Raw genomic sequence first — 23,400 nt, 5'->3', positions numbered from 1 at the left:
GCAAAATAACATCTCCCAGATAATTCTGTTTTACACAGAGCATCTGGGAATTCCATTCATTTGTACCAGACCTTTACCCTAGATGAGGGTCTGATGTAAATGCTAATGGGTGACCAAAAAAAAAATAGGCATAAGGGTTTATATCATTAATCATAACAATCTCTTGAAGTATGGTATCATTTTTAAGGAGGATCCTACACATAAAAAAAAAAAAAAAACACGTGAGGTCTTTACCAAATTTTTTTACTATACCCCTTGGGTCTGTTATGGTTTTTTTTTAGTGAAACCACATCCAGAAAAAAAGTGTGAGGTCCCCCAAAAGATCAACATCAGATCGAACCTGTGTTCAGACCTGAACTGGGAGCTCATTCCTTTTTGACAGTAGATATGAAAGTTCAGGAACATTCCAACAGCAAGAATATAAAAGTAAGCTTAGCAGAGATCCTCTCCTCACCTTAATAACAAGAATCCCATGAATTCTTGCAGAGACTTCATACAAATGTTAAGCCATGAGTTGGCCCCAACTGTTACAGCCATAACATCTTCAACTCTTCTGGGAAGGTTTAGAAGTGTGTCTATGGGCAAATTGAACACCCCCTCTGGTTGAACTACAACACATCCTAGGGAAGTGGTAAAGATATTTGAGGATTTTTACTCAAACCTACTCTCTCCTCCTACAGAAGCTTCATCACACATTACTCAAAACTGGTTGGACTCCTTGCCAATACCACAATTAACTCCTGCACAGATTACTAAATTAAACACTCCCATTACGACTGAGGAAATATTAAAGGTCATTAAAAATCTTAAAAACTCCTCAGCACCAGGTCCAGACGGTTATATCGCCATATACTATAAAAAATTTGCCACAATTCTTGCCCGTAAACTCACTAGTTTATTTAATTTCGTATTACAAGGAGGGAAAATTCCCAGATGAAATGCTTCTGGCCAATATGTCATTAATACCAAAACCCAACAAAGATCTCTCCAACCCACAAAATTACAGACCAATATCAGTCATAAATAATGACCTCAAATTATTCAGCAAAATATTGTCTAATAGACTATCACCCATCATCACCACCCTAATTTCACCCTATCAAACAAGCTTTATACCAGATAGACAGATCACTGATAACATAAGGTTAGCATGTAACATTATTCAGGATGCAAAATTATTCAACAAAAAACTACTTCTTTTGGGCCTGGATATTCACAAGGCATTTGATAGTGTCTCATGGCAATTTTTGCAATTGGTATTGTCCAGATTCGGTTTTGGCGGTGAATTTGTTAATGGATTCTCGGCACTGTATCACAACCCCAAGACTAGAGTTAGAGTCCCTGGTTGTAACTCTGACTTCTTCCCACTAGGCAGGGGAACCAGACAGGGTTGCCCCCTCTCCCCCCTTTTATTTGCCCTCGCATTAGAACCCCTCTCGATCGCTATTTTACAAAACCCAAACATTATGGGATACGACAAAGGAAATGAAACATTCAAACTTAATCTATATGCAGATGACACCCTTCTATTTCTTTCGAACCCCTGCACATCGATTCCGAACTTGCTACAATTACTTAACTCATTTGACGCCCTCTCAGGTCTTCACATTAACATATCTAAATCAACGGCCCTTCCGATCAATTTTACACAGTTGGAGGTAGAATCTCTGAAAAATCAGTTCCCATTTACGTGGCCCTCGGACTCAATTCTTTACCTAGGAATTCAACTAACTAGATCTTACGATTCTCTTTTTCAATGCAACTTTCCCCCATTAATAAACAAAATCCGAAGCACCCTACAAATGTGGTCCTCATACTCCCTTTCCTTCCTTGGAAAAATCACCGCCATTAAAATGACCATACTCCCTAAAATCCTTTACCTGTCCAATTGCCATCTCGAAGGGTTACATCTCTAAGATCCAATCAATTATAAATAAGTTTGTCTGGAACAGCAGGAAGCCTAGATATAATAAAGCCATACTTTATCGATCTCACAGGTTGGGAGGCCTGGGCTTCCCGCAGTTGTGGTACTATTATGTCTCATGCAGATTATCCCAACTAACCCAATGGAATATCCATTCTCCTACCGCCCCTTGGATTAGATTTGAGGAGCAGTCAGTAGCCCCCTTTCATCTCCCGAGTATACTGTGGTCCACGGGTAATTGGGTGAGTCGGATTGCTCCGCGAAACACTATAGTCTCAGACTCCTTAAAACTTTGGAATAAGTTTAAAAAGGAGGGATCTCTGATCTCCAACCCTCCTCCGGGAGCCTCATTCCTAGGAGACCCCAGATTTGTGGAAGCTTTTGTCTCCCCTTCGGATTTTTCACAATGGATAGATAGAAATATTGTTAAACTTTCAGATTTCTATCATGGAGGAGTATTTCTTCCTTTTACCCATTTTTCTAACTCATACAACATGCCAGACTCTGAGAAATCAAACTATCTACGAATTAGACAATTCTTTGAATCATCTCTCCCTAAGCCCTCCGGCTCTCCGGTAATACTCTTCGAACATATCTGCTCTACAACACCTGGGGGCAGAGGTCTCATCTCTATCATATACAGTGATCTTAACTCTCAACACTTAGATGTTAAATTATCATATATGATGAAGTGGGAGACAGACCTTGATAAGGTGTACTCGGTTGATGAATGGAATCAAATGTGGTCAAACTTGCGCAAATGCACCAGATCTCTCTCTATTAGAGAGACAGCAGTTAAGCTATTCACCAGGTGGTACTACACGCCGGTTCAATTAAATGTATTCTTTCCAGACACCTCCCCTCTATGTTTCCGTGGTTGTTCAAACCTTGGAACACTCTTACATATATTCTGGGAGTGTGGCAGGGTCAAACAAATATGGTCTGAACTGTTCAAGATTGTTGACAAGATGGCCGGTAAGTCTTGAACTGACACACTTCCACTGCATATTTTTCCAGAGCATACACGATACACCCTCCCAATTCCAACAACTTGTTCACACGTTCTGTGTAGCTGCCCACTGGACAATCGCTCTACAATGGAAAAAAGATTTTGTCCCCTTAACACAGGTTCTTAGTAGAATTGAGGAAATAAGACATATGGAGTATTTACAACACTCCATTACTAACACCAAACACATATATGACCTAAAATGGAACCCTTGGCTCACGTACAAAGCTTCACAAATTGTTGCACCTCCAGTCAATCCCTAATACTATATGTTTGCATTAACCTTTACCTCAATATACCATATGTACATTTCTGAATCCTATTGATATTGATATACTTAAATATCTTGATATGACTGAGGATATTACAGTTGTTTTTTCTAAAAAGAAGAAAACATTTATTTTTTTATTTTTTTGGATTTATATTTTTATATGTATATTACAAAACTTTATATATAATGTATGGATGTTTTATTATGCATTGTATGTTTTGTACCGAAACACTTTCAATAAAAGTTTTTAGACAAAAAAAAGAAGTGTGTCTATGGGAATGTTTGACTATTATTCCAGAAGCAAATTTGTGAGGTCAGGCACTGATGTTAGATGACAAGGCCTGGCTTGCAGTCTCCGCTCTAGTTCATCCCAAAGGTTTTCTATTGGGTTGAGGTCAGTACTCTGTGCAGGCCAGTCATTTTCCTCCACCCCAAACTCCCTCATCCTTGTCTTTATAATCCTTGCTTTGTGCACTGTTTCAAATTATTTGGTGGAGGGGGGATTATGGTGTGGGGTGGTTTTTCATGGGTTGAGCTTGGCCCCTTAGTTCCAGTAAAGGGAACTCTTAAGCTGTCAGCATACCAATACATTTTGGGCAATTTCATGCTTCCAACTTTGTGGGAACAGTTTTAGGATGGCCCCTTCCTGTTCCAACATGACTGTGCACCAGTGCACAAAGCAAGATCCATAAAGACATGGATTTGGGGTGGAGAAACTTGACTTGCCTGCGCAGAATCCAGACCTCAACCTAATAGAACATTTTTGGGATAAATTAAAGCGCAGACTGGGAGCCAGGCCTTCTCTCCCAGGGCCTGACCTTACAAATGCGCTTCTGGAAGAATGGTCAAACAATCCCATAGACACACTCCTAAACCTTGTGGGCAGCCTTCCCAGAAGAAATGAAGCTGTTATAGCTGCAAAGGGTGGGCCAACTCAATATTGAACTTTACGGACTAAGACTGGAATGCCATTAATGTTCATGTACGTGTAAAGACAGAGGTCCCGATACTTTTGACAATATAGTGTGGTTACTAGCCCCTTCCTCCCCTCTCACTTCTGAAACATCCCCCGCAGCAGCTGGGGGGGGGGGGGAGAGGCAAGAACCCAGCAGCACTGCAGGGTGGTAGATCCAACACAGGGGAAGCCCAGGCAATAGGGGGTAATAGCACTGCAAGCAGTGATCAGGGTGTGCCCAGGCACACCTGGCACACACCCCGAGCATACCTATGATGTATATCCAATGCCCTGGGTATAAGGGTTACTGGCAGATCCCACTCACCAAAGAATTTGTTTCAAAGAGAGTTGTCCACTGTTTTTGTTGAAGAATTGCCCTGTCTAAAGTGAGATCTACAGTTTAAACTTGGGGTAGAGAAGGAAGGCTTCAAAAACAAAAAGAAAGTTACATCTAGCTAAGACACTTTCCTTGTGGACCCATTTTTCTGTACATTTTTGTTTCCATTAGTGTTTTAACTGATCTAGAGTAGTGACTTCATGGTAGTTCAGGATGTTGGGAGCTCCATGCCCTTGTAATCACCTGTCTCTGCTTCAAATTTTTATTAAATCTGTGTTTTCCTTGCCAGATAAAATGAGATACAGCAGAATTAAGAATGATGGAAAAACTATTCAAAATAAGTATACAAAAAAATCTAAACCGAAAAATAAGTAAAAAAAAACTATACAAAATAAGTCGAAATGGTGATCCTCGCAGTCCAGGATACAAACGAATGATCATAGACTTTACCGCTGCTGAATCTGAGATATCAAAGGCATGTACAGGCTTTACATACACGCACTTTACATACACTGGGGGGGTATGGATATACCCACAAACGTACGTAAAGTTCCTTGCAAGTATGGACATTCCCATGCTGCACAGTCCACCAGCCAGTACAGAGTTGCCCACCAGTCAGCCTCGAGTTGCCATCCAACAGTCAGCTTGGAGTTGCCCACCAGCCAGCCTACAGTTGTCGTCTGCCCACAGGCCCAGAGTTGCCGTACATCCACCCAAAAACCTGCCTAACTGTAAGTGGAGTATTGTAGCATACTGTACAGGTGATTGGGAATAAACATTAGAGCAAATGTACCTGTACAGTATATTTTTTTGGTGAAACCTGTACAGTACAGTATTTTCCTTTAACTCCCCGACCCCCTCACTACAGCCCATGGCCCCCTACTATAGGCCCTAACCCCCCCCACTACAGCCCATTGCCCCTCACTATAGGCCATGACCCCCCCACTATAGGCCCTGACCCCCCCCCACTAGAGGACCTAACCACCTACTACAGCCCATGGCACCCTACTATAGACCCTGACACCCCCACTACAGCCCCTGACCCCCCACTACAGCCCATGACCCCCCCACTAAAGGCTACAACCCCCCACCACAGCCCATGGCCCCCTACTATAGTCCCTGACAACCTTACTTCAGCCCCTGATGCCCCCACTACAGCCCCTGGCCCCCATACAGCCCTTAACACCCCTAATACATCCCCTGACACCCCCACTACAGCCCCTGATCTCCTCACTACAACATCTGATATCCCCACTACAGCCCCTAAAACCCCCACTATAGCCCCTAACCTCCCACTACATCCCCTGACCCCCTCACTATGCCCCTAACCCTCTGAAATAGTAAATATTTTACAAGTCTGTGAATTTAAGCCTAATAATTAGGGATAATTTTGAAATACAGTTACGGTACATATTTTAGGAACTTCTATCTGTTCTTTTGATTGTTCCAGGTACCTATCATGTACTGTAATGTACTGTACATTATTAATGGCAGATAAAAAAAAACAAAACGTAAATCTATTCCCTTGGATATGAAGGCTAAAATTACTAAATTGTATGATGAAGGTGTAACTCAAGCTGAAATAGGCCGAAGGCTAGGCTTCACTCAGACTACAGTTAACACCATCATGAAAAACAGAGAAAAAATTCTTGCAGAAATTAAGAGTGCTACACCAGTAAACAAAACAACAATTCGAAAAAGGGATAGCATTGTTGCAGACATAGAGACTCTTAACACTTTGGATAGAAAATCAGACAACATGTTCCTGTCAAACAGGCAATTATACAAAGTAAAGCCTTAAGCCTATTCATTGACCTGGAGGCTAAGAAAGGTGAGGCAGCAAAGGATGCAGAATTTATTTGCAAGCCGTGGATGGTTTGATTGGTTCAAGAAGAGGTCTAACCTACATAGCATTAAAGTAAAAGGAGAGGCAGCTGCTGCAGATGCTGAGGCTGCAGAAAGCTATCCAAGCGATTTTTCCAAAATTATTCAAGATGGAGACTACTCCATGCATCAATTTTTTAATGTGGATGAGACTGGGCTATTTCAGAAGAAGATGCCTGCCAGAACCTTCATCGCAAGACAGGAAAAATCAATGCCAGGCTACAAGCCAGCTAAAGATGTAATAACCCTTGTTAGGTGGCAACGCTTCTGGTACCTTAAATCTAAAGCCTTTGCTAATTTACCGATGGCAAAATCCCAGAGCTTTGAAGAACTATGTAAAAAATAGACTTCCAGTACATTGGAGAGCTAACAAAAAAGTATGGGTAAGTGCAACCCTTTTTAAAGAATGGTTTGACACCTGCTTTGTTCCAGAGGTGAAATCCTATTGCAAGGACAACAATGTCCCTTTCCACACTTTTTTGCTTGACGATAATGCCCCTGGACAACCTTGAACGCTAGATGAGCTGAGCCTTAACATTCAAGTGCAAATCCTACCACGAAATACCACATCACTACTGCAGCCAATGGATCAATGTGGCATAGCCACCTTCAAGTTGAACTATTTTAAAAGAACATTCGGTAAGTGTATTGCAGCAATAGACAAAGAAGGAGGAGACTGTAAAGAAGTCCAAATTCTGGAAAAGATACAACATCTTGGTTTGCATTAAAACTGTAAGAGATGCTTGGAATGACATTAAGGAAACCACAATGAAAAGGGCCTGGAAAAAATTATGTCCACAGTTAGTTGATGATTCCGAAGGCTTTGAAGATGTAGCTAATGTTACTGAAAATATTGTAGAGATGGCAAGGCAGGTAGGGCTGGAATTGGAGCCAGAAGATGTTACTGTACTGCTAGAATCCCACACTGAGCCCTGCAGCAATGAAGGTCTTCTAGAACTTGAAGAGGAGAGAGAAGAAGATGTGCAGGATGAGGTTGTGATCATTGAACAGCCTGAAGGCTTACCTAGAAAAAAATTCTCTTTGAAGTTTTCTGTCATCTTAATAGCGCCATGGCTCTTTTTGAAAAGCATGATAGGGATTTTGAAAGAAGTTCCAAAGTCAATGCCAACATTTCAGGGGCTTATGCCTGTTACAACGAAATCTACAGGGAAAACAAGAGAGCTACACTGCAAACCTCCATAGCCACTTACTGTACTTTTCTAAAAGTCCATCAGCATGCAGATCATCAACATTGACTGACAGTAATTTTGATCCCATATTCATCATCATCTGACAGTCGATTTCCAGCTCTGACATCACCATCAAGTTCTGCTCCTACTCTGATTGCTACTTGTTGTAACATACCCAATTCGCCAGCAAGAAAGCGACTCGCCTTTGAAGACTTGACTTGTGAAAAAGAAGATACCTGTATGCCTACCAGTCCATTTCCAGCTCTGACCAGGGCAGCCATCATAAATTGTGGGGCCCCTTACACAGCTTTAGGCCTGGCCCCCCCCCCCCCGGGCTGACCACCCACATTCAACAGGGCCTACCCATGGGCCATCCCACCAAATCCACCCACTAGCCATACCAGTGAGTCCTTCAGTGTACACTTTTAATTTTTCTTTTTTTTTTTTGTACACTTTTATTTTAACACTCTTACAACATAATATATGAAAATGAAAATTCTATTCCAGGTTATCAGTGCTATCAAGATTTAACAGTAAGGAATTATATTTTGTCCAAAAAGATCCCAATTCAGCAGCTGTACGCACTCAGCCCCCTCACACGTGTACGCACTCAGCGCCCCTTATACATGTACGCACTAAGCGCCCCTCACACGTGTATGCACTCAGGCCCCTCACACGTGTACGCAATCAGCGCCCCTCACACGTGTATGCCCTCAGGCCCCTCACACGTGTACGCACTCAGCGCCCCTCACACATGTACACACTCAGCGCCCTTCACACGTGTATGCACTCAGCCCCCCTCACACGTGTACCCACTCAGCCCCCCTCACACGTGTATATATTTCACACACACACATGTACAGACACGTGCAGACACACACAGACATGTACGCACGCACAGTCACGTGTACACACACATGTACACTCACAGATATACACACACAGACATGTACGCACACACACAGACATGTACGCACACGCACACACAGTCATGTGCACACACACATGTACACTCACAGATATATACACACATAGACATGTACACACACACAGACATGTACGCGCACACACACACACACACACAGTCATGTGTACACACACATGTACACTCACAAATATACACACACACACAGACATGTACACACATGCACACACAGTCACGTGTACACACACACACATGTACACTCACAGATAGTGATGGAACAACATCAGCCGGGGCGGTTCGCAAACGTCAGCCGCATATTTTTTTCAAAAATCCGCGAACCGCGAGTTCGCGCCGGGCCCCATTGACTTTAATGGGAGGCGAAATTTAAAAACCTTTAGGTCATATTTGCAGCCACAAAAGACGTACTAGGTGTGCACAAATAGTCCCAGCACATGGACAATGTCATAACAGAAGTATTGCAATTGGAAAAATTGCCCTAAAATTGTTTATTTTTTTTACAGAAAATTATTTTTTTTTTTTTCATAAATCAGCCAGAACTGACAGCAGCTGGTAAATACATGTCTAATACATATAGGGTCCATTCACACATCTGTAAAATGGGTCCGCATCCATTCCACAATTTGGCGGAACCTTTACAGACCCATTGATTTTCAATTCCAGTCTGAAAAATTAGGCATTCACGGGATAAAGAAGTACTGTAAGTGTCGGCCATTCCAGGCCCCAAAAATTAGCCCACATGCGTTTACCTGACAGCTAAGAACGTCGTTTTCTGTGGCTTAAGGTTCATTAGGCATTCACAGGATACAGAAGTAAGTGTCGGCCTGTATAGGCCCCAAAAATTAGCCCACAAAAAGGGGCACTCTGACGGGGACACACTGGATATCAAGGGGCACTCTGACAGGGACACACTTTCAGCCTGTGTCCCCCCTCATCCAGCCGGTGTCCCCCCTCATTCAGTCTGTATTCCCCTGTCATTCAGCCCAAGTCACTGCTGTCATGCAGCCTGTGTCCCCGCCGTCATTCAGCCTGTGTCCGTGTCCCCATGAGAGTCCTCCTTTACATCCAGCGTGTCCCTGTCAGAGTCCATCCTTTACATCCATGTCCCCATCAGAGTGCTCCTTTACATCCAGTGTGTCCTCATCAGAGTGCCCCTTTACATCCAGTGTATCCCCATCAGAATGCCCCTTTACATCCAGTGTGTCCCCATCAGAGTGCCCCTTTATGTGTCCCACTCAGAGTTCCCCTTTATTATTCCAGTCAGAGTGCCTCTTTATTATTCCTGTCAGAGTGCCCCTTTAATATTGTGGTCAGAGTGCCCCTTTAATATTGCTGTCAGAGTTCCCCTTTATTATTCCCGTCAGAGTGCCCCTTTAATATTGCGGCCAGAGTGCCCCTTTATTATTCCCGTCATAGCTGCAGCAATGCTCAGTCACCACACCTGTCACAGTGCTGCACAGTGCACAATAATACTACTAATCCACTATAATATGCTTTCTGCAAAGTATATTATACCGTGGATTACCCCCCTCCCCCCTATATAGTGCACTGCACAGCAATACCAAAAAAATTGCAGCCCTTTAAATGACTTTTGTGGACATTAACAGACCGATTTGTGTCACTGCAGATGCCGATTTCTGGTATAGGTAATATAGGGTATGGGCGCTACTTCTGATGTCCGTTGTATTTCTCTAAAACACTGGAAATGTGTCTGCCATGGTGTTATGAATATGATATCACCATAAACAACATACTTATATATATATATATATACACACGACTTAGAATATACAATAGAAATTGACGCGTTTCGTCAGCATTGACATCATCAGGAGCTGAGAATAAAGCTCCTGATGACGTCAATGCTGATGAAACGTGTTGGGCTGGACCGCGCGTCACTCCATCACTTCCGCTAGCGTGGTTCCGAGGACTGGAATGCATTGAAACCCGGACATCTGGTCTGCACGCATACTGAGCGGTATTGTGGTCTGTCACAAACCTCACTGTAAGTGGATACTTTATTTATTAAATATCATTTGTGAACTACTACACTATGGTCGGTCTATTTTCCTTCATGTGGGGTCCCATATGAGAAAAACCCGGTAACACCAGGAAGGGACTGAAGGGTAGCGTGGAGGCATCCATATACCAGGACCAGACCTAGATCCATAGGCAAGGAGAGACCCATAGAGGGATATCGCAGGATTTCCAGGACCACCCATATTGCTGTGCAGAGTTCGCTACCCCTTCCCAGGAGAAAGCATTGTGGTGAGTGCATTTCCTATAGGGGCACTGCATCACCGCACGGTGCACAGCTGAGTAAGTATTAAGAGCACAGCATTACCGTATAACTTACTCTTTTGGCTTCTTATACACTTGGGATGCTAGCACCACCTTAGACTCTTACTTGGATCCTTTATTGAACTAAGTGGCTGTCAGTGGACTACAGCACATAACATTGGGACTTTGCAATATACTTTGATCTGATTTGTGCATATTTATTCACTTATATTTATCTATTTCTTCTCTATTATATCTAGCACCTTAGGGGATATTCACTTGTTCTTCAGTTTGACACTACAGCACTTCATATATTTATTCATAATATTTATTTACTTCAATTCAATATATTCAGCATTCCCAATAATTTTTTTGCTCCTAAAATATATATATTTATACATTTGTATTTTTGTCACACTGAGCACTACAGCACTTTAATAATTTATGCTGAGCATACACTTCAGTATAATACACAAAATATATTTATTTTGGCACTGAGCACTACAGCACTTTACATCTAATTTCTATTGTATATTCTAAGCCGTGTGTGTATATATATATATATATATATATATATATATATATATATATATATAAAAGTATGTTGTTTATGGTGATATCATATTCATAACACCACCGCAGACACATTTCCAGTGTTTTAGAGAAATACAACGGACATCAGAAGTAGCGCCCATACCCTATATTACCTATACCTTAAATCTTACTTCTCACTCAGGTGTGAAGCATTTTAGGGATGCTGCAAACTTCAGTTTTTTTTAATTTTTTAAATTTTTTGATAATTTTTCCATATCTGCGCAGGATTAACATACCACTTTAGATGCCGATTTCTAACTGCCCCTAAAGCACAGACTGGATACCTGTCCCTATACTGAAGAGAGACTGGACCGAAATACCAGCCCTGAAAAGGACTTTTGTTGACATTAACAGAGCGATTTGTGTCACTGCAGATGCCGATTTCTAACTGCCCCTAAAGCACCGACTGGATACCTGCCCCTAACCTGAAAAGATACTAGTAGACCTATACCGAAATACCAGCCCTGAAAAGGACTTTTGTGGATCTTCTATTTGTGTCTGGCAATCTCTCCCTCATGAGCACAGGCAACCTCTCCCTACGCTGACAAAATGCGGAATGGGAAATGGCCGACAGCTCAGGTCTATTTATAGGGTAGGGGGCATGTCCATGTGCTGAAATGTTTCAATTGGCTGTCCCGTTCCACCTGACGGCTGTGTCATGGGTCAAAGTTCTTCTGAATGAAAAAGAAAATGGCGGCGCGGACATATTCGCGAACATCGGCAAAAGTCCGACTTTTTGCGAATTTACGAACAAGCAAAATTCGCTGCGAACTGACCGCCGGGCGAACCGCAAGGCCATCTCTACTCACAGATATATATACACACAGGCATGGACACACACACACACATGTACGCACACACACACACACAGACACATGTACACAGACATGTACACTCACAGACATGTACGCACACACACGTGTACACACACATGTACACTCACAGACATGAACACACACAGACATGCAAACACACGTACTCACAGACACCCACCCACCCCCATGTACATACACAGACATGTACACACACCCACCCCAATGTACACACACAGACATGTACACACACACAGACACACGTAAACACACAGACATGTACACACACACAGACACACGTAAAACCTATATGTGTGTATGTGTATAAATACATATAAGTGTGTGTGTATATATACCCCTATACAGAATTTCAGATGTTTTGCCTGCCTCCAAAGACCCCCAGAAAATGCCCAAAAAACCGCCTGCGCCAAAAAAAACGCCCAGGTGTGTTGTTGCAGGCGTTTTTTTTGGGCATTTTTTGGGGGTCTTTGGAGGCAGGCATAACATCTGAACTTCTGTATAGGGGTATATATACACACACACTTATATGTATTTATACACATACACATATATAGGTGTGATAGCAGAGAAGTCATATGGGTGTTAATTATTTCATTAGCGCAAGCATAGGTTTCTGCTACTTTCACACCTATATATGTGTATGTGTATATATACATACATGTGTGTGTGTATATATACCCCTACACAGAAGTTCTGATGTTATGCCTGCCTCCATAGACCCTCAAAAAATGCCCAAAAAAACGCCAGCTACAAAAACGCCCAGGTGTGTTTTTGCAGCTGGTGTTGTTTTTTTGGGCATTTTTTTGGGTCTTTGGAGGCAGGCAAAACATCTGAACTTCTGTATAGGGGTATATATACACACACACTTATATGTATTTATAAGTAGCTGGCGTGTTTTTGGGCAAAGATCTGTAAGGTAGGAGAATCTCAACTTATTTCCTCAAATCAATATGTAACAGGTTCTTTTTAATCGATGAATTTCTTTTTAACAGCATATACCAATCCTAGTGAAAACAGTCTACAGTAAGGAATATATAAGAATATTTATTCACAAGACATGTATTCACAATAATTGATTAGATTTGAGGTAACATAAAGAGATAACTCTACATAAAATACAAACTTAAAACGATAAATGCAATGTGATATTTAGCTCAATAATGAAATTAAAATGAAAGCAAGATTACTATTTCCCCAGGTATAGTATAAACCATATATAAGTGTTCTATATAATCAGACCACAATTGTCTGCGAATTGCACAGCCAACAGTCACTCCGCTGCAGTTGAAGTGAGAATAGGCTATGCAAAATGGGAGACAAATACGCTAAATCTGATATTAATAAAAATGTATAAAAACAAAAATCAGCTTTTAGAGAAAAATCTAATATGGTTAATATGGCTGAGATTGTAATCTCATTACCCTTAAATATGAAATATAAACATGTAAGGAAGAAAATAAATAATTGTAAATAATAATTGAATAAACAGCAAGGTATATTTACCACATTTAAGATGGCTGCTAGCTTAAAATGGTCATTATCAGAGTCCTTAAGATGGCTTCCTTCCCAAAATGGTGACCAGTTAGGGAGGAGTTTAGTTTGGCGTTTCAGATAAATGATGGAGCAAGATGGAGTATGTATAGAAGAGTATATGCATGGATGTGAGTAGCGTGTGTGTTGTAAGTGTAATGAATGTTGTCGTAATGTCTGTGTGTCTCACATCTGGGTTTCCCTTTTTATATTGTATTGAACAAAAGACCAGTAAAATTGCCATAAGCTGAACCCAGAAGGAGGAACTTTATCCCCACTGGTTGGGATTACTTATCCATTAACTGGTGAGGTCATTAGCAACGCCTCTATTAATTATCCAGTATTTTGGATATTCAAATTAAATGATAATTTCTTTATATTTAAGAATAATCATAAAAACAACATAAAAACCTGTCCATACTCTCATATATACATACATGTCCATATAATATCTCCATCATGTATCTTGGCAGGGATTGAATCTGGTAACACCGTTCCAATAAGAATATATTATTAATACAATATATATATTTATTTTGGAAATTACTGATTTACCCCGAGACTGCATTTAGTAGTAGTCTCCAAAGGGGGCAGTATTGTATTGCTTATTAGATTCAGTATATAGTATACAATAATACCAATTATTAACTGATAACCTTTCCTGACCTCTGGCTATTGAAAATCCATTAATTATCAAAATCCTGTCAAATGCTGTCAGACTCTGTGTCTAGGATATAGTATTTATGATGACCATAAAACTTAAGGAACCTTAAAAATGTTTCTAAAAAGAAGTAATTAGCTTCAAGACATATAAGTCCTTACACATAATAGAAAAGTATTCTAATATATATATATATATATATATATATATATATATATATATATATATATATATATATATATATATATATATATATATATAACATTATATATTCCAAGTTCACTCTTACTATATCGATAATAAAAATACAATGTATTATTGTTAATATACATCTTACATATGATGATGTTTTCTAAAACTTATTTTTAAATGATCCTTTAAAAAGAAATATACTAAACTATATTGTTCATTGTAAAATACAGACAATCAAAAAGACATCACCCCCCTTAAAATCTGTTGCCATCCTGGCTAGGCTTTTATCAGGTGAAATGTCAGAAAGCCCCATTTTTACGATTTTAAGAAATACAAAGAAAATCTTCTGTAGAACTTAAGACTCTGTAAAGGGATTTTGTAACAGAACATATGAACTATCCATCACCCCTTACAAAATGGATGCTGTACTATTCAAAATCTCTATATAGAATTAAATATGTATGGCCTTTATAATTCCATTTTTCTTTTATTTAATCTCCCCAATAATCCTGACATATCCCCCCTTCTTCCCAGTATTCAGGTGAACAACCTTATTCCCATCTGGGAATAAGGTCAAGAGAAAAAGAAAAGAAAAAAAAATGTCTGGTCCTCTTTTTATAAGAGAATAGTTCATATTGGGAATTGTTCATAACTTTTAAGTAAAGTGGTGTACTGAAAAATCAGTTCCAAATGTAAGTTCGTAGCGACTTTGCTATTGTCAGCCATGTCACAACTGTTCCTTATTAGTCTTTTGAATTTCGATCTGGTAAAGAAACTCAAATTGTCCTTGAAATTTCCATCTCCAGTTTGCAAAGTCTGGATAGAGACAGAAATGAACTACTGCGATGGTATTGCAACTACCATTCAAAGCGCAGTAAAACAATGTTGGCAATCAGGAATCTCTTTGAACGTTGGTTGAATAATGAATGGTCTCAACATGGTCTAGAGTGTCATACACCTAGACTGAGTTTTGCTCACATATGCAATGTGCCATTCTCGCATCTCCTTCAATTGAAAACAGGAGGTAGTGCGATTCCTCCTAATGGATATCCTCGGATCAAATGCACAAAGATCTTCTGAAACAAAATCTTCCTCTCCGTCAACAAGAATTCAAGGGCGTCTTGCAACATGATTCCTGAAGAGGGACCCGATTTAATGAGGGGTTCCATCTTGAGCTCGGCTCTAAGGAGTGAGATGACTCATCCAATCACTGCGTTTTTGGTAAACATCATCGTCTGTACCAATCAACGGCCTGGCATGGAAGGTTAATCTCCTCCTATTAGATGAAACATACAGTATGAATATATATTCTTATCAATTGACATCTCAATGTGAGGTTGATGTCCTAAGCTTTCTCAGAGGTCTCCTTTAGTCCACCGTGTGATCAGCCTTTTATCTGACCACCATGGAAGGTGAGACTATATATGTAACCTTTCCTAGGGGCGACTGACTTCTGGGGTTCATTAAAATGGGGATGTATTTATCACCATGGATACCAGGCATTGAACAATTGTACAGTAATACAATATTTTGTTATAATTTACCTTCTACTTGGGAGGAAAAATACAATATCTCCCCCTTTGAGGCATCAATGCAATTTATTGTAGGCAACAAAACTACCTGATATTGAGGATTCCTTCTTGGTTACCATAATACAACCTTTAACCTCATGACTTCATTATGTCATTAGAGTTTGATCCTCCTTGTTTTCACCGTCATTGGCGATTTTTCGAAATGTGTCCGCTTTGAGCGACCTATTTGAGTCAGAGGGATGAAGTGACCACTGAAAAATAGGAGGGTAGTTAGTATCTAACGACCAAGATCCCCAGGCAGGGATTTCAGGATCCTCAATACAGTGACCTGGGGATAAAATGGTGTTAGAACCTCTGTCTCCTATGCCTTCATTCAGTGTATCCCTCTGATTCCTGACCACTTGGGCATTTAAGGATTTTGTGGCCTTTGGCTGGCCACAGGATTTGTTCCTAAAGAGGGATACTTTTGGTTCTGGGCTGCTGCCTTGAGTGAACCAAGTGATCATCTGATCCAACTTGGCTTCTATTCAGCTGAAAACCTTTACAGAATTGGATTTTTGGCTCCGCCTCCTGCGCTGCCTATGTCTCTCGGGTTCAGACAGATTGGACAGATCCCTATCAGAACCACTTGCTCGAGTCTGGCGTGGGTCTGGGCCTTAATGGCTCTCTTCCTGAGGATTTTGGGGAACCCTAAGATGGGGCAAAACCCTATTTATTTGTGGGTGTCTCCCCCCCTATTGATTGGTGGGATGTCCGGTGTCCTCCTTGAGGTATCCGGTGTCCCCTTTGGGGCCTAGGTGGCATGTTTCCTGTTACTACCTAAGCGTAAGTCTTGCTCCTTTTTTTTTTTCAGTGTGAGGGTTGAGGAGAAAGGTGTGTTTCTGCCACAATTTTGGTGACAGGCTCAAGCCTTTCTTTGTATTCACTGGTCTGTTGGATGGAGTACAAATTGTCACTCTCTTTCACCAACCATTCCAGTGAACACCCAACTGGTAGTCCCTTGCCAAACTTATTTTTATGTACGTAGGCAATGCCTCAAAGAACAGGGATTTAAATTCCAGGTGGTTGTACTCAGGCTCCTTTATTGTTAAGTGGTAGGCACTTTTGAGTACAGCCAAAAATTCAGTGGGGCTTTGGTGCTGTGTAAATTTTAGGTTGTAGATAGCAGCTCTAGCAGCGGTAAGGTTTTTGTATGGGCTGAATTTTAAATTACATCCTACAGGCCCAACCCAAAAGGGTGTTTTCATAGGCCTCAAGGTGATCAATAATGACTAAGGACCCTTTCTTAACAAAAATCGGGACAGTGCTCTTTTTAAAACTTTTAATTCTGGAAGTGTCCGGTATATTTTTAGGGGTGCTCTTCCTATTTGCAGTGACCTTGATATGACTCATACCTATTTATGCATGGCTGCCCAATTTCTGCCCTCCTATTTTTGGAAGATGGCTGGGGTAGGACATGGACTCTTTACCTGACCCCCCCCTTTGTCTGGGTCATAACCATCAGACTGGGAGTCATATCTGGGTCTATGAATAATTACTTCATTTATTTTATGCAGGACTAATAAGCATGACTCTTTTGCATGGACACCAAAATCTTTTTTAACTCTCCTATTTGTTTACTGATGAGTTCCTGTCCTAACTTGAGCTGTTACACTTTTTTTTTTAATTTCCCATTGCTGGTTACTCTGCAACTAAATTTTCCACTGCTGGTTACTCGGCAACTAAATTTTCCACTGCTGGTTACTCGGCAACTTTCGCTAGAAAACATTTTTCCTTGCTCAAAACTTCCTAATTCTTGCATTAATCTTTTTCATTTCTCTTACAAATGGTTGCTTTCATCAGGGCTTTCTTGATAAGACTCCTGCCACAGATCTACTTCATTGTGCAGTTTCACGCTACATGATCTTAACTGATGTGTCCCAATAGAGGTTTCCTTCACCTGCTCAAGGAGGTTCCTTATCTCACTCTCTTTTATTTGGAGTTGAGATTGGAACTTTACTAAATTCCTCCTCTGCTGAGCCTTCTGGTGCTGAAGTTCCTCACAGAGATACAGTAAGATTGGCCATGACTCTAAAAGTACGTGATCACTCTTCCTGATGTCTTTGGTGTTAAAGAAGCTATTGGTGAGTTCATACATCGGGTTTTCCTCTACCCATGTGTCAGGTGCCCATTATTGGCCCGACTTCTGAGGATTTTGATATATGACCAGCTTTCACATATTCCACCATTTCAGACTCAGAGAGGTGTTTCAACATAACTTTGATCTGTGCCGAATCTACTGGGGCTGTGGTATTACCACTAGGGACTGACATCTTGCCAGAGTTGGCAGCATAAACCTTACCTTCTGTAGACATTTTTAGGGCGTTTCTATCAATTTATATCATATCGTTTATATCAATTATTCACAATTGATAAAAAAAATGTAAAAAAAAATATATATATTTTTTTGCAAAGTTATTAATTATGTCACCACGATCAAAATTATGATTGGCATATGTAAGAAATTAATGATATCTCACTAGGGCCTCCATTGTGTCAGAATATTTATACTGGTCAGAATATAACAGTGTCTCTATTTATGTAAATAAGCAAAGATCTGTAAGGTAGGAGAATCTCAACTTATTTCCACAAATCAATATGTAACAAGTTCTTTTTAATTAATTTATTTATTTTTAACAGCATATACCAATCCTAGTGAAAACAGTCTACAGTAAGGAATATATAGGAATATTTATTCACAAGACATGTATTCACAATAAATTATTCGACTTGAGGTAACATAAAGAGATAACTCTACATAAAATACAAACTTAAAACGATAAATGCAATGTGATATTTAGCTCAATAATGAAATTAAAATAAAAGCAAGATTACTATTTTCCCAGGTATAGTTTAAACCATATATAAGTGTTCTATATAATCAGACCACAATTGTCTGCGAATTGCGCAGCCAACAGTCACTCAGCTTCAGTTGAAGTGAGAATAGGCTATGCAAAATGGGAGACAAATATGCTAATAATGCGCTAAATCTGTTATTAATAAAAATGTATAAAAACAAAAATCAGTTTTTAGAGAAAAATCGAATATGGTTAATACGGCTGGGATTGTAATCTCATTACCCTCAAATATGAAATATAGAACATATAAGGAAGAAAATAAACGATTGTAAATAATAATCGAATAAACAGCAAGGTATATTTACCACATTTAAGATGACTGCTAGCTTAAAATGGTCATTACCAGAGTCCTTAGATGGCTGCCTTCCCAAAATGGTGGCCAGTTAATGAGGAGTTTCATTTGGCGTTCTTCAAAGTTTCAGATAAAGGATGGAGCAAGATGGAGTATGTATAGATGAGTATTTGCATGGATGTGAGTAGCGTGTGTGTCATAAGTGTAATGATTGTTGTCGTAATGTCTGTGTGTCTCACATCTGGGTTTCCCTTTTTATATTGTATTGAACAAAAGACCAGTAAAATTGCCATAAGCTGAACCCAGAAGGAGGAACTTTATCCCCATTGGTTGGGATTACTTATCCTTTAACTGGTGAGGTCATTAGCAACGCCTCTATTAATTATCCAGTATTTTGAATATTCAAATTAAATGATAATTTCTTTATATTTAAGAATAATCATAAAAACAACATAAAAACCTGTCCATACTCTCATATATACATACATGTCCATCTAATATCTCCATCATGTATCTTGGCAGGGATTGAATCTGGTAACACCGTTCCAATAAGAATATATTTTTACTAAAATATATATATATATATTTATTTTGGAAATTACTGATTTACCCCGAGACTGCATTTAGTAGTAGTCTCCAAAGAGGGCAGTATTGTATTGCTTATTAGATTCAGTATATAGTATACAATAACACCATTATTAACTGATAACCTTTCCTTACCTCTGGCTATTGAAAATCCATTAATTATCAAAATCCTGTCAAATGCTGTCAGACTCTGTGTCTAGGATATAGTATTTATGATGACCATAAAACTTAAGGAACCTTAAAAATGTTTCTAAAAAGAAGTAATTAGCTTCAAGACACATAAGTCCTTACACATAATAGAAAAGTATTCTAATATATATATATCTAACATTATATATTCCAAGTTCACTCTTACTATATCGATAATAAAAATACAATGTATTATTGTTAATATACATCTTACATATGATGATGTTTTCTAAAACGAAATGATCCTTCTAAAATGATCCTTTAAAAAGAAATATACTGAACTATATTGTTCATTGTAAAATGCAGACAATCAAAAAGACATAACCCTCCTTAAATCTGGTGCCATCCTGGCTAGGCTTTTATCAGGTGAAATGACAGAAAGTCCCATATTTACGATTTTAAGAAATACAAAGAAAATCTTCTGTAGAACTTAAAACTCTTTAAAGGCATCTTGTAACAGAACATATGAACTATCCATCACCCCTAACAAAATGGACGCAGTACTATTCAAAATCTCTATATAGTATTGAATATGTATGGCCTTTATAATTCCATTTTTCTTTTATTTAATCTCCCCAATAATCCTGACAGATAGCTAAGAAATGTTATTACCCAGGTACAAGAAACACCTACCAACCTAATGATACAGAAATTATTTTTCAATTTCTTTACAATAATATTGGTAATGTCTAGATTTAGTATAAGATATTTAAGCGGGGATTTACTAAAGGAAAACAGGCTGTTTACTTTGCAAGGGAATTTGCCCCAGAGCTTAGTGAATGTAGTTAAGTTTCACTTTGTAAAAATACCCAAATACTTTCACAAAAAAATAAGAAAAAAAATGTACTTACACATGACTGGATGAAAGATGTCAAGTAGTCTAGTTCAAATTTCTGTAAATCAACACCTTAGAGCAATTAACTCTATAATATAAATACCAGCAACCTTCGACAGGGTCTATTGTGCAGCTTGCAGGGAGAACTAATATTGTCGGCAAAAGGCTTATGGTGTGAGATTTGCCTCTTATCCTAATGCCATATATATTTTAATGGGTTCTAATGGACTCTGTCACATCACAAGAGTGAAAATAAGTGGAGATAGGAGACACCCCTGCCCATTTCTCATTAGATATCTGACACCGTTGGTAAGGATAACCAGAAGTGTAAACCTTGAAGATAAGCATAGAATAGATGGCCCTGATTGCAGTATTTATCATACCTATAATATATATCAGGGATGGAGGCGCACCAGACCACTTATTTTATTTATTGCCATATTGATGTTAGGTGGAAGACACCTTTACCCACTTGTGGTCTTCTCCTTCCTTATGGTTTTTTATTAGGTTTTTTATGATACAAGATATTAATACTTGATTCATGTTTATATATGGACTGTTAGACCTATATTTAAGTGGCATTTCAATTTTTGTCCTGGGAGCTGCTATGCCCTTGGGAAGCTTTCCTCCCTTCCCTGCCCATGCCCACTCATCCAGGATGGGCGAGGCCCACGTGGCATCGGCGCCATGTGTGTGTCCGCCACATGATGTCAGCATGCGCGCTGCGTCATCACACCGATGTGCATCATCGTCTCCTTGCAAACTGTGGAGATTCGTTTCTTTGCTGCCTTTCTCCTTTGCCTTGAAGGAATTTGCCATCCTCCTTGATGTATAAATGGGAGGGATAGGAAACAGCTTTTCTTTTTATCTTTTTTCACCTTCAGAGACTGCGAAGCAACAAATGTCTCCTCAGTCCCATCATGTTACACCCACCATGGGTCTTGGTGTTAACTTTCATTCAGTTTATCTTTTACTTGTCTTGTGGACATAGTGGTTTGATTCTCTTTTTTGTTCTTTCATTTTACACAATTGGACTTGCATATATATTCTTTCACAACCTTTCTTAATGAGTGTTTAAAGATGGGCTCTTTTTTTTTGTATTTCCAACATTTAGGCATTGTTGTAGTTGCACTATCCACTTTTTTTGTTCTCCATCACCCTGGAGCTATCGCTTTATTTTTTTTACATTATTTCAGTAGGACCCAGATTTATATAAGGCTTCATGCACACAGGGCATTTTTGCAGCTGCTTTTAGAAGCGACAGACATTTTTATTTGCAGCTTAAAAACGCCCCTCCATGTTATTTTATGACCTCATGCACACAAAGACATTTTGAAGCTGTAAGTGGCATAGGCGTTTTCAAGCTTCAAAAGAAACCCCAGGGCCAGTGCCTTCAGAGAACCGGCGTTATAGCTGTAAATACGCCTGACACTGCTAAAGGCTGCTAAACGTTGCTTAACATTGCTTATACAGCGTTAAACCACGTCATACATTTTTTTTAATGTAAAAATCAATGGTTCCCTATTGGAGCCCATTGATTTGAATGGAAGTTGCTTCCAAGTCAGACCATGATGATCCGACTTGTGGTGTGACTTGCGCTCTGAGGATCTTAAGGGGGAACTGCACTCCAAAATGGAAAAAAAATGATGTGGGGGTCCTCCTCAGGTTCCATACCAGGCCCTTTGGGTCTGGTATGGAGTTTGAGGGGAACTGCACAAAAAATTGACGTGGGGACCCCCCCGAAATCCATACCAGACCCTTATCCGAGCATGCAGCCCGGCAGGTCAGCAAAGTGGAGGGGACGAGCGAGTAGCCCCACCCCCTTCTGGACCATACCAGGCCACACACCCTCAACATAGGGAGGTGGGTGCATTGAGGCAGGGGGGCTCTTCACCCCCCTTTACCCCAAAGCACCTTGTCCCCATGTTGATGGGGACAAGGGCCTCTTCACGACAACCCTGGGCGGTGGTTGTGGGGATCTGCAGACAGGGGACCTGTAACAAGGGGGCCCCCAGATCCCAGTTCCTCCTATGTGAATGAGTATGGGGTACATTGTACTCCTACCCATTCACCCCAACAAGGGCATTATAGTATAAATAATGACAAGAGATGGTTTTGAGAAGTCCTTTATTAAAAATCTTCCTCAGATCTTCTCCCTCCAGTCTTCTTTCTCCGATCTTCTCCCTCCGGTCTTCTCCCTCAGATCTTCTTCACTGCCAACCCAGTCCTGCTCTGACGATGTCTCCCGTGATTATGGCACTCCACTCTTTGCAGCTTTTATATAGCCGTGGGATGTGGCCACAGAGTGACATCACCCGGGGACCCCACCCCCTTATGTGGTCACGCATTGTTAGGTGTAGGCACAAGGGGGCCGGGTCTCCGGGTGATATCACCAGGTGGCCACACCCCACGGCTATATAAGAAGCAGAAAAGAGTGGAGCTGGCATAATCACAGGAGACATTGTTG

The 23,400-nt window shown here is 40.2% G+C and overlaps 1 pseudogene across 1 annotated transcript in view; it reads left to right on the top strand.

The window, feature by feature from the left end:
• Positions 1-7,148: 7,148 nt before the first annotated feature.
• The window catches only part of LOC309548147 (tigger transposable element-derived protein 1-like), a 40,925-nt pseudogene continuing 24,673 nt past the window's right edge, over positions 7,149-23,400 (top strand). Inside the window, exons 1-2 of the transcript in view lie at positions 7,149-7,592; positions 7,644-7,859. The product of the transcript in view is annotated as a tigger transposable element-derived protein 1-like (transcript). The remainder of the gene's footprint in view (positions 7,593-7,643; positions 7,860-23,400) is intronic.

The sequence above is a fragment of the Pelophylax lessonae genome, assembly GCF_965119305.1.
Source record: "Pelophylax lessonae genome assembly, chromosome: 2".
In the NCBI taxonomy this organism is placed as follows: Eukaryota; Metazoa; Chordata; class Amphibia; order Anura; family Ranidae; genus Pelophylax; species Pelophylax lessonae.
Note: the sequence above shows the minus strand (reverse complement) of the source record. Positions and strands in the feature narration are given on the sequence as shown.